Here is a 14,487-nt window from a genome sequence, read left to right as displayed (position 1 = left end):
CTTCAGGCGTGATGCTAGGCAGGAAGCTGGAGTCTTCAGTCTTGAGTCTAAGCAGGAGGCTGCAGTCGTCAGGATTGAGACTGAGGCTAAGCAGGAGTCTGGAGTCTTCAGGCTTGAGGCTAGGCAGGAGACTGGAGTCTTCAGGCTTGAGGCTAGGCAGGAGGCTGGAGTCTTCAGGCTTGAGACTAAGCAGGAGGCTGGAGTCGTCAGGATTGAGGCTGAGGCTCGGCAGGAGTCTGGCGTATTCAGGCTTCAGGCTAGGCGGGAGGATGGAATCTTCAGGTTAGAGGTGAGGCAGGAGGTTGGAGTTTTGCCCCTAGAGGCTAGGCTGCAGGCTTGAGTCTTCAGGCTAGAATCTAGGCAGGAGGCTGGAGACTTCAGGGGTGAGGCTAGGCAGGAGGCTGGAGTCTTCAACCTTGAGGCTAGGCAGGAGGCTGGAGTCTTCAGGGGTGAGGCTAGGCAAGAGGCTGGAGTCTTCAGGCTGGAGACTAAGCGGGAGGCTGGAGTCGTCAGGATTGAGGCCGAGGCTCGGCAGGAGTCTGGAGTCATCAGGCTAGAGGCTAGGCAGGATGCTGGAGTCGTCAAGCTTGAGGTTAGGCAGCAGGCTGGAATCTTCTGTCTTGAGGCTAGGGAGGAGGCTGGTGTATTCAGAATTGAGGCTGGGCAGGAAGCTGGAGTCTTCAGGCTTGAGGCTGGGCAGGAGGCTGTAATCTTCAGGCTTGTGGCTAGGCAGGAGGCTGGAGTCTTCAGTCCTGAAGCTAGGCAGGAGGCTGGAGTCTTCAGGCTTGAGACTAAGCAGGAGGCTGGAGTCGTCAGGATTGAGGCTGAGGCTCGGCAGGAGTCTGGCGTATTCAGGCTTGAGGCTAGGCGGGAGGATGGAATCTTCAGGTTAGAGGTGAGGCAGGAGGTTGGAGTTTTGCCCCTAGAGGCTAGGCGGGAGGCTGGAGTCTCCAGGCTAGAATCTAGGCAGGAGGCTGGAGACTTCAAGCTTGAGGCTAGGCAGGAGGCTGGAGTCTTCAGGGGTGAGGTTAGGCAAGAGGCTGGAGTCTTCAGGCTGGAGACTAAGCGGGAGGCTGGAGTCGTCAGGATTGAGGCCGAGGCTCGGCAAGAGTCTGGAGTCATCAGGCTAGAGGCTAGGCAGGATGTTGGAGTCGTCAAGCTTGAGGTTAGGCAGCAGGCTGGAATCTTCTGTCTTGAGGCTAGGGAGGAGGCTGGTGTATTCAGAATTGAGGCTGGGCAGGAAGCTGGAATCTTCAGGCTTGAGGCTGGGCAGGAGGCTGGAGTCTTCAGTCCTGAAGCTAGGCAGGAGGCTAGAGTCTTCAGGCTTGAGGATAGGCAGGAGTCTGGAGTGTTTAGGCTTGAGCCTAGGCAGGAGACTGGAGTCTTCAGGCTTGAGGCTAGGCAGGAGGCTGGAATCTTCAGGATAGAGGCTCGGCAGGAGGCTGGAGTCTTCAGGTTTGAGGCTAGGCAGGAGGCTGGAGTCTTCAGGCTTGAGACTAAGCAGGAGGCTGGGGTCGTCAGGATTGAGGCTGAGGCTAGGCAGGAGTTTGGAGTATTCAGGCTTGAGGCTAGGCGGGAGGATGGAATCTTCAGGTTAGAGGTGAGGCAGGGGGTTGGAGTTTTCCGGCTAGAGGCTAGGCAGAAGGCTGGAGTCTTCAGACTTGAGGCTAGGCTGGAGGCTGGAGTCTTCAGGCTAGAAGCTAGGCAGGAGGCTGGAGACTTGTGACTTGAGACGAGGCTAGGCATGAGGCTGGAGTCTTCAGTATTGAGGCTAGGCAGGAGGCTGGAGTCTTCAGGCTTGAGGCTAGGCAGGAGGCTTGAGTCTTCAGGCTTGAGGCTCTGCAGGAGGCTGTCGTCTTCAGGTTTGAGGCTAGGCAGGAGGCTGGAGTCTTCAGGGGTGAGGGTAGGCAAGAGGCTGGAGTCTTCAGGCTGGAGACTAAGCGGGAGGCTGGAGTCGTCAGGATTGAGGCCGAGGCTCGGCAAGAGTCTGGAGTCATCAGGCTAGAGGCTAGGCAGGATGTTGGAGTCGTCAAGCTTGAGGTTAGGCAGCAGGCTGGAATCTTCTGTCTTGAGGCTAGGGAGGAGGCTGGTGTATTCAGAATTGAGGCTGGGCAGGAAGCTGGAATCTTCAGGCTTGAGGCTGGGCAGGAGGCTGGAGTCTTCAGTCCTGAAGCTAGGCAGGAGGCTAGAGTCTTCAGGCTTGAGGATAGGCAGGAGTCTGGAGTGTTTAGGCTTGAGCCTAGGCAGGAGACTGGAGTCTTCAGGCTTGAGGCTAGGCAGGAGGCTGGAATCTTCAGGATAGAGGCTCGGCAGGAGGCTGTCGTCTTCAGGTTTGAGGCTAGGCAGGAGGCTGGAGTCTTCAGGCATCAGGATAGGCAGGAAGCTGGAGTCCTCAGGCTTCAGGCTAGGCAGGAATCTGGAGTGTTTAGGCTTGAGGCTAGGCAGGAATTTGGAGTCTTTACGCTTGAGGCTAGGGAGGAGACTGGACTCTTCAGGTTTGAGGCTAGGCAGGAGGCCGGAGTCTTCAGACTTGAGGTTAAGCAGAAGGCTTGAGTCTTCAGGCGTGATGCTAGGGAGGAGGCTGGAGTCTTCTGTCTTGAGTCTAAGCAGGAGGCTGGAGTCGTCAGGATTGAGGCCGAGGCTCGGCAGGAGTCTGGAGTCATCAGGCTAGAGGCTAGGCAGGATGCTGGAGTCGTCAAGCTTGAGGTTAGGCAGCAGGCTGGAATCTTCTGTCTTGAGGCTAGGGAGGAGGCTGGTGTATTCAGAATTGAGGCTGGGCAGGAAGCTGGAATCTTCAGGCTTGAGGCTGGGCAGGAGGCTGTAATCTTCAGGCTTGTGGCTAGGCAGGAGGCTGGAGTCTTCAGTCCTGAAGCTAGGCAGGAGGCTAGAGTCTTCAGGCTTGAGGATAGGCAGGAGTCTGGAGTGTTTAGGCTTGAGGCTAGGCAGGAGACTGGAGTCTTCAGGCTTGAGGCTAGGCAGGAATCTGGAGTGTTTAGGCTTGAGGCTAGGCAGGAATTTGGAGTCTTTACGCTTGAGGCTAGGGAGGAGACTGGACTCTTCAGGTTTGAGGCTAGGCAGGAGGCTGGAGTCTTCAGACTTGAGGTTAAGCAGAAGGCTTGAGTCTTCAGGCGTGATGCTAGGCAGGAGGCTGGAGTCTTCTGTCTTGAGTCTAAGCAGGAGGCTGCAGTCGTCAGGATTGAGACTGAGGCTAAGCAGGAGTCTGGAGTCTTCAGGCTTGAGGCTAGGCAGGAGACTGGAGTCTTCAGGCTTGAGGCTAGGCAGGAGGCTGGAGTCTTCAGACTTGAGGTTAGGCAGAAGTCTAGAGTCTTCAAGCTTGAGACTAAGCAGGAGGCTGGGGTCGTCAGGATTGAGGCTGAGGCTAGGCAGGAGTTTGGAGTATTCAGGCTTGAGGCTAGGCGGAAGGATGGAATCTTCAGGTTAGAGGTGAGGCAGGGGGTTGCAGTTTTCCGGCTAGAGGCTAGGCAGAAGGCTGGAGTCTTCAGACTTGAGGCTAGGCAGGAGGCTGGAGTCTTCAGACTTGAGGTTAGGCAGAAGGCTTGAGTCTTCAGGCGTGATGCTAGGCAGGAAGCTGGAGTCTTCAGTCTTGAGTCTAAGCAGGAGGCTGCAGTCGTCAGGATTGAGACTGAGGCTAAGCAGGAGTCTGGAGTCTTCAGGCTTGAGGCTAGGCAGGAGACTGGAGTCTTCAGGCTTGAGGCTAGGCAGGAGGCTGGAGTCTTCAGGCTTGAGACTAAGCAGGAGGCTGGAGTCGTCAGGATTGAGGCTGAGGCTCGGCAGGAGTCTGGCGTATTCAGGCTTCAGGCTAGGCGGGAGGATGGAATCTTCAGGTTAGAGGTGAGGCAGGAGGTTGGAGTTTTGCCCCTAGAGGCTAGGCTGCAGGCTTGAGTCTTCAGGCTAGAATCTAGGCAGGAGGCTGGAGACTTCAGGGGTGAGGCTAGGCAGGAGGCTGGAGTCTTCAACCTTGAGGCTAGGCAGGAGGCTGGAGTCTTCAGGGGTGAGGCTAGGCAAGAGGCTGGAGTCTTCAGGCTGGAGACTAAGCGGGAGGCTGGAGTCGTCAGGATTGAGGCCGAGGCTCGGCAGGAGTCTGGAGTCATCAGGCTAGAGGCTAGGCAGGATGCTGGAGTCGTCAAGCTTGAGGTTAGGCAGCAGGCTGGAATCTTCTGTCTTGAGGCTAGGGAGGAGGCTGGTGTATTCAGAATTGAGGCTGGGCAGGAAGCTGGAATCTTCAGGCTTGAGGCTGGGCAGGAGGCTGTAATCTTCAGGCTTGTGGCTAGGCAGGAGGCTGGAGTCTTCAGTCCTGAAGCTAGGCAGGAGGCTGGAGTCTTCAGGCTTGAGACTAAGCAGGAGGCTGGGGTCGTCAGGATTGAGGCTGAGGCTAGGCAGGAGTTTGGAGTATTCAGGCTTGAGGCTAGGCGGGAGGATGGAATCTTCAGGTTAGAGGTGAGGCAGGGGGTTGGAGTTTTCTGGCTAGAGGCTAGGCTGAAGGCTGGAGTCTTCAGACTTGAGGCTAGGCAGGAGGCTGGAGTCTTCAGACTTGAGGCTAGGCTGGAGGCTGGAGTCTTCAGGCTAGAAGCTAGGCAGGAGGCTGGAGACTTGTGACTTGAGACGAGGCTAGGCATGAGGCTGGAGTCTTCAGTATTGAGGCTAGGCAGGAGGCTGGAGTCTTCAGGCTTGAGGCTAGGCAGGAGGCTTGAGTCTTCAGGCTTGAGGCTCTGCAGGAGGCTGTCGTCTTCAGGTTTGAGGCTAGGCAGGAGGCTGGAGTCTTCAGGCATCAGGATAGGCAGGAAGCTGGAGTCCTCAGGCTTCAGGCTAGGCAGGAATCTGGAGTGTTTAGGCTTGAGGCTAGGCAGGAATTTGGAGTCTTTACGCTTGAGGCTAGGGAGGAGACTGGACTCTTCAGGTTTGAGGCTAGGCAGGAGGCTGGAGTCTTCAGACTTGAGGTTAAGCAGAAGGCTTGAGTCTTCAGGCGTGATGCTAGGGAGGAGGCTGGAGTCTTCTGTCTTGAGTCTAAGCAGGAGGCTGGAGTCGTCAGGATTGAGGCCGAGGCTCGGCAGGAGTCTGGAGTCATCAGGCTAGAGGCTAGGCAGGATGCTGGAGTCGTCAAGCTTGAGGTTAGGCAGCAGGCTGGAATCTTCTGTCTTGAGGCTAGGGAGGAGGCTGGTGTATTCAGAATTGAGGCTGGGCAGGAAGCTGGAATCTTCAGGCTTGAGGCTGGGCAGGAGGCTGTAATCTTCAGGCTTGTGGCTAGGCAGGAGGCTGGAGTCTTCAGTCCTGAAGCTAGGCAGGAGGCTAGAGTCTTCAGGCTTGAGGATAGGCAGGAGTCTGGAGTGTTTAGGCTTGAGGCTAGGCAGGAGACTGGAGTCTTCAGGCTTGAGGCTAGGCAGGAATCTGGAGTGTTTAGGCTTGAGGCTAGGCAGGAATTTGGAGTCTTTACGCTTGAGGCTAGGGAGGAGACTGGACTCTTCAGGTTTGAGGCTAGGCAGGAGGCTGGAGTCTTCAGACTTGAGGTTAAGCAGAAGGCTTGAGTCTTCAGGCGTGATGCTAGGCAGGAGGCTGGAGTCTTCTGTCTTGAGTCTAAGCAGGAGGCTGCAGTCGTCAGGATTGAGACTGAGGCTAAGCAGGAGTCTGGAGTCTTCAGGCTTGAGGCTAGGCAGGAGACTGGAGTCTTCAGGCTTGAGGCTAGGCAGGAGGCTGGAGTCTTCAGACTTGAGGTTAGGCAGAAGTCTAGAGTCTTCAAGCTTGAGACTAAGCAGGAGGCTGGGGTCGTCAGGATTGAGGCTGAGGCTAGGCAGGAGTTTGGAGTATTCAGGCTTGAGGCTAGGCGGAAGGATGGAATCTTCAGGTTAGAGGTGAGGCAGGGGGTTGCAGTTTTCCGGCTAGAGGCTAGGCAGAAGGCTGGAGTCTTCAGACTTGAGGCTAGGCAGGAGGCTGGAGTCTTCAGACTTGAGGTTAGGCAGAAGGCTTGAGTCTTCAGGCGTGATGCTAGGCAGGAAGCTGGAGTCTTCAGTCTTGAGTCTAAGCAGGAGGCTGCAGTCGTCAGGATTGAGACTGAGGCTAAGCAGGAGTCTGGAGTCTTCAGGCTTGAGGCTAGGCAGGAGACTGGAGTCTTCAGGCTTGAGGCTAGGCAGGAGGCTGGAGTCTTCAGGCTTGAGACTAAGCAGGAGGCTGGAGTCGTCAGGATTGAGGCTGAGGCTCGGCAGGAGTCTGGCGTATTCAGGCTTCAGGCTAGGCGGGAGGATGGAATCTTCAGGTTAGAGGTGAGGCAGGAGGTTGGAGTTTTGCCCCTAGAGGCTAGGCTGCAGGCTTGAGTCTTCAGGCTAGAATCTAGGCAGGAGGCTGGAGACTTCAGGGGTGAGGCTAGGCAGGAGGCTGGAGTCTTCAACCTTGAGGCTAGGCAGGAGGCTGGAGTCTTCAGGGGTGAGGCTAGGCAAGAGGCTGGAGTCTTCAGGCTGGAGACTAAGCGGGAGGCTGGAGTCGTCAGGATTGAGGCCGAGGCTCGGCAGGAGTCTGGAGTCATCAGGCTAGAGGCTAGGCAGGATGCTGGAGTCGTCAAGCTTGAGGTTAGGCAGCAGGCTGGAATCTTCTGTCTTGAGGCTAGGGAGGAGGCTGGTGTATTCAGAATTGAGGCTGGGCAGGAAGCTGGAATCTTCAGGCTTGAGGCTGGGCAGGAGGCTGTAATCTTCAGGCTTGTGGCTAGGCAGGAGGCTGGAGTCTTCAGTCCTGAAGCTAGGCAGGAGGCTGGAGTCTTCAGGCTTGAGACTAAGCAGGAGGCTGGGGTCGTCAGGATTGAGGCTGAGGCTAGGCAGGAGTTTGGAGTATTCAGGCTTGAGGCTAGGCGGGAGGATGGAATCTTCAGGTTAGAGGTGAGGCAGGGGGTTGGAGTTTTCTGGCTAGAGGCTAGGCTGAAGGCTGGAGTCTTCAGACTTGAGGCTAGGCAGGAGGCTGGAGTCTTCAGACTTGAGGTTAGGCAGAAGGCTTGAGTCTTCAGGCGTGATGCTAGGCAGGAAGCTGGAGTCTTCAGTCTTGAGTCTGAGCAGGAGGCTGCAGTCGTCAGGATTGAGACTGAGGCTAAGCAGGAGTCTGGAGTCTTCAGGCTTGAGGCTAGGCAGGAGACTGGAGTCTTCAGGCTTGAGGCTAGGCAGGAGACTGGAGTCTTCAGGCTTGAGGCTAAGCAGGAGGCTGGAGTCGTCAGGATTGAGGCTGAGGCTCGGCAGGAGTCTGGCGTATTCAGGCTTGAGGCTAGGCGGGAGGATGGAATCTTCAGGTTAGAGGTGAGGCAGGAGGTTGGAGTTTTGCCCCTAGAGGCTAGGCTGGAGGCTGGAGTCTTCAGGCTAGAATCTAGGCAGGAGGCTGGAGACTTCAGGCTTGAAGTTAGGCTGGAGGCTGGAGTCTTCAGACTTGAGGTTAGGCAGGAGGCTTGAGTCTTCAAGCTTGAGGCTAGGCAGGAGGCTGGAGTCTTCAGGGGTGAGGCTAGGCAAGAGGCTGGAGTCTTCAGGCTGGAGACTAAGCGGGAGGCTGGAGTCGTCAGGATTGAGGCCGAGGCTCGGCAGGAGTCTGGAGTCATCAGGCTAGAGGCTAGGCAGGATGCTGGAGTCGTCAAGCTTGAGGTTAGGCAGCAGGCTGGAATCTTCTGTCTTGAGGCTAGGGAGGAGGCTGGTGTATTCAGAATTGAGGCTGGGCAGGAAGCTGGAATCTTCAGGCTTGAGGCTGGGCAGGAGGCTGTAATCTTCAGGCTTGTGGCTAGGCAGGAGGCTGGAGTCTTCAGTCCTGAAGCTAGGCAGGAGGCTAGAATCTTCAGGCTTGAGGATAGGCAGGAGTCTGGAGTGTTTAGGCTTGAGGCTAGGCAGGAGGCTGGAGTCTTCAGACTTGAGGCTAGGTTGGAGGCTGGAGTCTTCAGTCTAGAAGCTAGGCAGGAGGCTGGAGTCTTCAGGCGTGAGGCTAGGCTGGAGGCTGAAGACTTCAGGCTTGAGGCTCGGCAGGAGGCTAGAGTCTTTAGGCTTCAGGCTAAGCAGGAGGCTTGAGTCCTGAGGCGTGAGGCTATGCAGGAGGCTGGAGTCTTCAGGTTTGAGGCTAGGCTGGAGGTTGGAGTCTTTAGACTTGAGATTAGGCAGGAGGCTGGAGTCTTCAAGCTTGAGGCTAGGCAGGAGGCTAGAGTCTTCAGGCGTGAGGCTAGGCAGGAGGCTTGAGTCTTCAGGCTTGAGGCCAGGCAGGAGGCTGGAGTCTTCAGGCTTGAGGCTCGGCAGGAGGCTAGAGTCTTTAGGCTTGAGGCTAGGCAGGAGGCTGGTGTCTTCAGGCATCAGGCTGGGCAGGACTCTGGAGTGTTCAGGCTTGAGGCCAGGCAGGTGGCTGGAATCTTCAGGATAGAGGCTCGGCAGGAGGCTGGAGTCTTCAGACTTGAGGCTAGGTTGGAGGCTGGATTCTTCAGTCTAGAAGCTAGGCAGGAGGCTGGAGTCTTCAGTCTTTAGGCTAGGAAGGAGGCTAGAGTCTTCAGGCTTGATGCTAGGCAGGAGGCTGGAGTGTTTAGGCTTGAGGCTAGGCAGGAGACTGGGGTCTTCAGGTTTGAGGCTAGGCAGGAGGCTGGAGTCTTCAGGTTACAGGTGAAGCAGGAGGCTGGAGTCTTCCGACTAGAGGCTAGGCAGGAGGCTGTAGTCTTCAGACTTGAGGCTAGGCTGGAGGCTGGCGTATTCAGGCTAGAAGCTAGGCAGCGGGCTGGAGTTTTCAGGCTTGAGGCTAGGCTGGAGGCTGGAGCCTTCAGACTTGAGGTTAGACAGGAGGCTAGAGTCTGCAAACTTGAGGCTACGCAGGAGGCTGGAGTCTTCAGGCGTGAGGCTAGGCAGGAGGCTGGAGTCTTCAGGCTTGAGGCTAAGCAGGAGGCTTGAGTCCTCAGGCTTGAGGCTAGGCAGGAGGCTGGAGTCTTCAGGATTGAGGCTAGGCAGGAGGCTGGACTCTTCAGGCTTGAGGCTTGGCAGGAGGATAGAGTCTTCAGGCCTGAATCCAGGTAGGAGGCTAGAGTCTTCAGGCTTGAGGCTAGGCAGGAGGCTGGAGTGTTTAGGCTTGAGGCTAGGCAGGAGACCGGAGTCTTCAGGCTTGAGGCTAGGCAGGAGGCTGGAGTCTTCAGGTTAGAGGTGAAGCAGCAGTCTGGAGTCTTCCGACTAGAGGCTAGGCAGGAGGCTGGAGTCTTCAGACTTGAGGATAGGCTGGAGGCTGGAGTATTTAGGCTAGAAGCTAGGCGGGAGGCTGGAGTCTTCAGGCGTGAGGCTAGGCAGGAGGCTGGAGTCTTCAGGCTTGAGGCTAGGCAGGAGGGTTGAGTCCTCTGGCTTGAGGCTAGGCAGGAGGCTGGAGTCTTCATGCTTGAGACTAGGCAGGAGGCTGTAGTCTTCAGGATTGAGGCGGGGCAGGAGGCTGGTACCTTCAGGCTTTAGGCTAGGAAGGAGGCTGGAGTATTCAGGATTGAGGCTAGGCAGGAGGCTGGAGCCTTCAGGCGTGAAGATAGGCAGGAGGTTAGAGTCTTCAGGTTAGAGGTGAAGCAGGAGGCTGGAGTCTTCCGACTAGAGGCTAGGCAGGAGGCTGGAGTCTTCAGACTTGAGGCTAGGCTGGAGGCTGGCGTAATCAGGCTAGAAGCTAGGCAGAAGGCTGGAGTTTTCAGGCTTGAGGCTAGGCTGGAGGCTGGAGCCTTCAGACTTGAGGTTAGACAGGAGGCTAGAGTCTTCAAACTTGAGGCTACGCAAGAGGCTGGAGTCTTCAGGCGTGAGGGTAGGCAGAAGGCTGGAGTCTTCAGGATTGAGGCTAGGCAGGAGGCTGGAGTCTTCAGGTTACAGGTGAAGCAGGAGGCTGGAGTCTTCCGACTAGAGGCTAGGCAGGAGGCTGTAGTCTTCAGACTTGAGGCCAGGCTGGAGGCTGGAGTATTCAGGCTAGAAGCTAGGCGGGAGGCTGGAGTCTTCAGGCGTGAGGCTAGGCAGGAGGCTGGTGCCTTCAGGCTTTAGGCTATGAAGGAGGCTGGAATATTCAGGGTTGAGGCTAGGCAGGAGGCTGGAGTCTTCAGGCGTGAGGCTACGCAGGAGGCTAGAGTCTTCAAGTTAGAGGTGAAGCAGGAGGCTGGAGTGTTCCGACTAGAGGCTAGGCAGGAGGCTGGAGTCTCCAGACTTGAGGCTAGGCTGGAGGCTGGCGTATTCAGGCTAGAAGCTAGGCAGCGGTCTGGAGTTTTCAGGCTTGAGGCTAGGCTGGAGGCTGGAGCCTTCAGACTTGAGGTTAGACAGGAGGCTAGAGTCTGCAAACTTGAGGCTACGCAGGAGGCTGGAGTCTTCAGGCGTGAGGCTAGGCAGGAGGCTGGAGTCTTCAGGCTTGAGGCTAAGCAGGAGGCTTGTGTCCTCAGGCTTCAGGCTAGGCAGGAGGCTGGAGTCTTCATGCTTGAGGCTAGGCAGGAGGCTGGAGTCTTCAGGATTGAGGCTAGGCAGGAGGCTGGAGTCTTCAGGCATGAGGCTAGGCAGGAGGCTGGAGTCTTCAGGCTTGAGGCTAAGCAGGAGGCTGGTGCCTTCAGGCTTTAGGCTACGAAGGAGGCTGGAAAAATTCAGGATTGAGGCTAGGCAGGAGGCTGGAGTCTTCAGGCATCAGGATAGGCAGGAAGCTGGAGTCTTCAGGCTGGTGTCTATGCAGGAGGCAGGATTCTTCAGGTTTGTGGCTAGGCAGGAGGCTGGAGTCTTCAGGCTTGAGGCCAGGCAGGAGGCTAGGGTCTTCAGGCCTGAATCTAGGCAGGAGGCTAGAGTCTTCAGCTTGAGGCTAGGCAGGAGGCTTGAGTCTTCAGGTTTGAGGCTAGGCAGGAGGCTGGAGTCTTCAGGTTAGAGGTGAAGCAGGGGGCTGGAGTCTTCCGACTAGAGGCTAGGCAGGAGGCTGGAGCCTTCAGACTTGCGGCTAGGCTGTAGGCTTGAGTATTCAGGCTAGAATCTAGGCAGGAGGCTGGAGTTTTCAGGGTTGAGGCTACGCAGGAGGCTGGAGTCTTCAGGCGTGAGGCTAGGCAGGAGGCTGGAGTCTTCAGGCTTGAGGCTAAGCAGGAGGCTTAAGTCCTCGGGCTTGAGCCTAGGCAGGAGGCTGGAGTCTTCATGCCTGAGGCAAGGCAGAAGGCTGGAGTCTTCAGGATTGAGGCTCGGCAGGAGTCTGGTGCCTTCATGCTTTAGGCTAGGAAGGAGGCTAGAGTCTTCAGGCTTGATGCTAGGCAGGAGGCTGGAGTGTTTAGGCTTGAGGCTAGGCAGGAGACTGGGGTCTTCAGGTTTGAGGCTAAGCAGGAGGCTTGAGTCCTCAGGCTTGAGGCTAGGCAGGAGGCTGGAGTCTTCATGATTGAGGCTAGGCTGAAGGCTGGAGTCTTCAGGATTGAGGCTAGGCTGGAGGCTGGAGTCTTCAGTCTTGAGGCTAGGCAGGAGGGTTGAGTCCTCTGGCTTGAGGCTAGGCAGGAGGCTGGAGTCTTCATGCTTGAGACTAGGCAGGAGGCTGTAGTCTTCAGGATTAAGGCGGGGCAGGAGGCTGGTGCCTTCAGGCTTTAGGCTAGGAAGGAGGCTGGAGTATTCAGGATTGAGGCTAGGCAGGAGGCTGGAGCCTTCAGGCATGAGGCTAGGCAGGAGGCTGGAGTCTTCAGGCTTGAGGCTAAGCAGGAGGCTGGTGCCTTCAGGCTTTAGGCTACGAAGGAGGCTGGAAAAATTCAGGATTGAGGCTAGGCAGGAGGCTGGAGTCTTCAGGCATCAGGATAGGCAGGAAGCTGGAGTCTTCAGGCTGGTGTCTATGCAGGAGGCAGGATTCTTCAGGTTTGTGGCTAGGCTGGAGGCTGGAGTCTTCAGGCTTGAGGCCAGGCAGGAGGCTAGGGTCTTCAGGCCTGAATCTAGGCAGGAGGCTAGAGTCTTCAGCTTGAGGCTAGGCAGGAGGCTTGAGTCTTCAGGTTTCAGGCTAGGCAGGAGGCTGGAGTCTTCAGGTTAGAGGTGAAGCAGGGGGCTGGAGCCTTCCGACTAGAGGCTAGGCAGGAGGCTGGAGCCTTCAGACTTGCGGCTAGGCTGTAGGCTTGAGTATTCAGGCTAGAATCTAGGCAGGAGGCTGGAGTTTTCAGGGTTGAGGCTACGCAGGAGGCTGGAGTCTTCAGGCGTGAGGCTAGGCAGGAGGCTGGAGTCTTCAGGCTTGAGGCTAAGCAGGAGGCTTAAGTCCTCGGGATTGAGCCTAGGCAGGAGGCTGGAGTCTTCATGCTTGAGGCAAGGCAGAAGGCTGGAGTCTTCAGGATTGAGGCTCGGCAGGAGTCTGGTGCCTTTAGGCTTGAGCCTAGGAAGGAGGCTAGAGTCTTCAGGCTTGATGCTAGGCAGGAGGCTGGAGTGTTTAGGCTTGAGGCTAGGCAGGAGACTGGAGTCTTCAGGCTTGAGGCTAGGCAGGAGGGTTGAGTCCTCTGGCTTGAGGCTAGGCAGGAGGCTGGAGTCTTCATGCTTGAGACTAGGCAGGAGGCTGTAGTCTTCAGGATTGAGGCGGGGCAGGAGGCTGGTACCTTCAGGCTTTAGGCTAGGAAGGAGGCTGGAGTATTCAGGATTGAGGCTAGGCAGGAGGCTGGAGCCTTCAGGCGTGAAGATAGGCAGGAGGTTAGAGTCTTCAGGTTAGAGGTGAAGCAGGAGGCTGGAGTCTTCCGACTAGAGGCTAGGCAGGAGGCTGGAGTCTTCAGACTTGAGGCTAGGCTGGAGGCTGGCGTAATCAGGCTAGAAGCTAGGCAGAAGGCTGGAGTTTTCAGGCTTGAGGCTAGGCTGGAGGCTGGAGCCTTCAGACTTGAGGTTAGACAGGAGGCTAGAGTCTTCAAACTTGAGGCTACGCAAGAGGCTGGAGTCTTCAGGCGTGAGGGTAGGCAGAAGGCTGGAGTCTTCAGGATTGAGGCTAGGCAGGAGGCTGGAGTCTTCAGGTTACAGGTGAAGCAGGAGGCTGGAGTCTTCCGACTAGAGGCTAGGCAGGAGGCTGTAGTCTTCAGACTTGAGGCCAGGCTGGAGGCTGGAGTATTCAGGCTAGAAGCTAGGCGGGAGGCTGGAGTCTTCAGGCGTGAGGCTAGGCAGGAGGCTGGTGCCTTCAGGCTTTAGGCTATGAAGGAGGCTGGAATATTCAGGGTTGAGGCTAGGCAGGAGGCTGGAGTCTTCAGGCGTGAGGCTACGCAGGAGGCTAGAGTCTTCAAGTTAGAGGTGAAGCAGGAGGCTGGTGTGTTCCGACTAGAGGCTAGGCAGGAGGCTGGAGTCTCCAGACTTGAGGCTAGGCTGGAGGCTGGCGTATTCAGGCTAGAAGCTAGGCAGCGGTCTGGAGTTTTCAGGCTTGAGGCTAGGCTGGAGGCTGGAGCCTTCAGTCTTGAGTCTAGGTAGGAGACTTGACTCTTCAGGTTTGAGGCTAGGCAGGAGGCTGGAGTCTTCATGCTTGAGACTAGGCAGGAGGCTGTAGTCTTCAGGATTAAGGCGGGGCAGGAGGCTGGTGCCTTCAGGCTTTAGGCTAGGAAGGAGGCTGGAGTATTCAGGATTGAGGCTAGGCAGGAGGCTGGAGCCTTCAGGCATGAGGCTAGGCAGGAGGCTGGAGTCTTCAGGCATGAGGCTAGGCAGGAGGCTGGAGTCTTCAGGCTTGAGGCTAAGCAGGAGGCTGGTGCCTTCAGGCTTTAGGCTACGAAGGAGGCTGGAAAAATTCAGGTTTGAGGCTAGGCAGGAGGCTGGAGTCTTCAAGCATCAGGATAGGCAGGAAGCTGGAGTCTTCAGGCTGGTGTCTATGCAGGAGGCAGGATTCTTCAGGTTTGTGGCTAGGCAGGAGGCTGGAGTCTTCAGGCTTGAGGCCAGGCAGGAGGCTAGGGTCTTCAGGCCTGAATCTAGGCAGGAGGCTAGAGTCTTCAGCTTGAGGCTAGGCAGGAGGCTTGAGTCTTCAGGTTTGAGGCTAGGCAGGAGGCTGGAGTCTTCAGGTTAGAGGTGAAGCAGGGGGCTGGAGTCTTCCGACTAGAGGCTAGGCAGGAGGCTGGAGCCTTCAGACTTGCGGCTAGGCTGTAGGCTTGAGTATTCAGGCTAGAATCTAGGCAGGAGGCTGGAGTTTTCAGGGTTGAGGCTACGCAGGAGGCTGGAGTCTTCAGGCGTGAGGCTAGGCAGGAGGCTGGAGTCTTCAGGCTTGAGGCTAAGCAGGAGGCTTAAGTCCTCGGGCTTGAGCCTAGGCAGGAGGCTGGAGTCTTCATGCCTGAGGCAAGGCAGAAGGCTGGAGTCTTCAGGATTGAGGCTCGGCAGGAGTCTGGTGCCTTCATGCTTTAGGCTAGGAAGGAGGCTAGAGTCTTCAGGCTTGATGCTAGGCAGGAGGCTGGAGTGTTTAGGCTTGAGGCTAGGCAGGAGACTGGGGTCTTCAGGTTTGAGGCTAAGCAGGAGGCTTGAGTCCTCAGGCTTGAGGCTAGGCAGGAGGCTGGAGTCTTCATGATTGAGGCTAGGCTGAAGGCTGGAGTCTTCAGGATTG

This window comes from Mobula birostris, chromosome 1 (genome assembly GCF_030028105.1).
Source record: "Mobula birostris isolate sMobBir1 chromosome 1, sMobBir1.hap1, whole genome shotgun sequence".
NCBI classification, from domain to species: domain Eukaryota; kingdom Metazoa; phylum Chordata; class Chondrichthyes; order Myliobatiformes; family Myliobatidae; genus Mobula; species Mobula birostris.
This window is presented reverse-complemented; position numbering follows the sequence as displayed.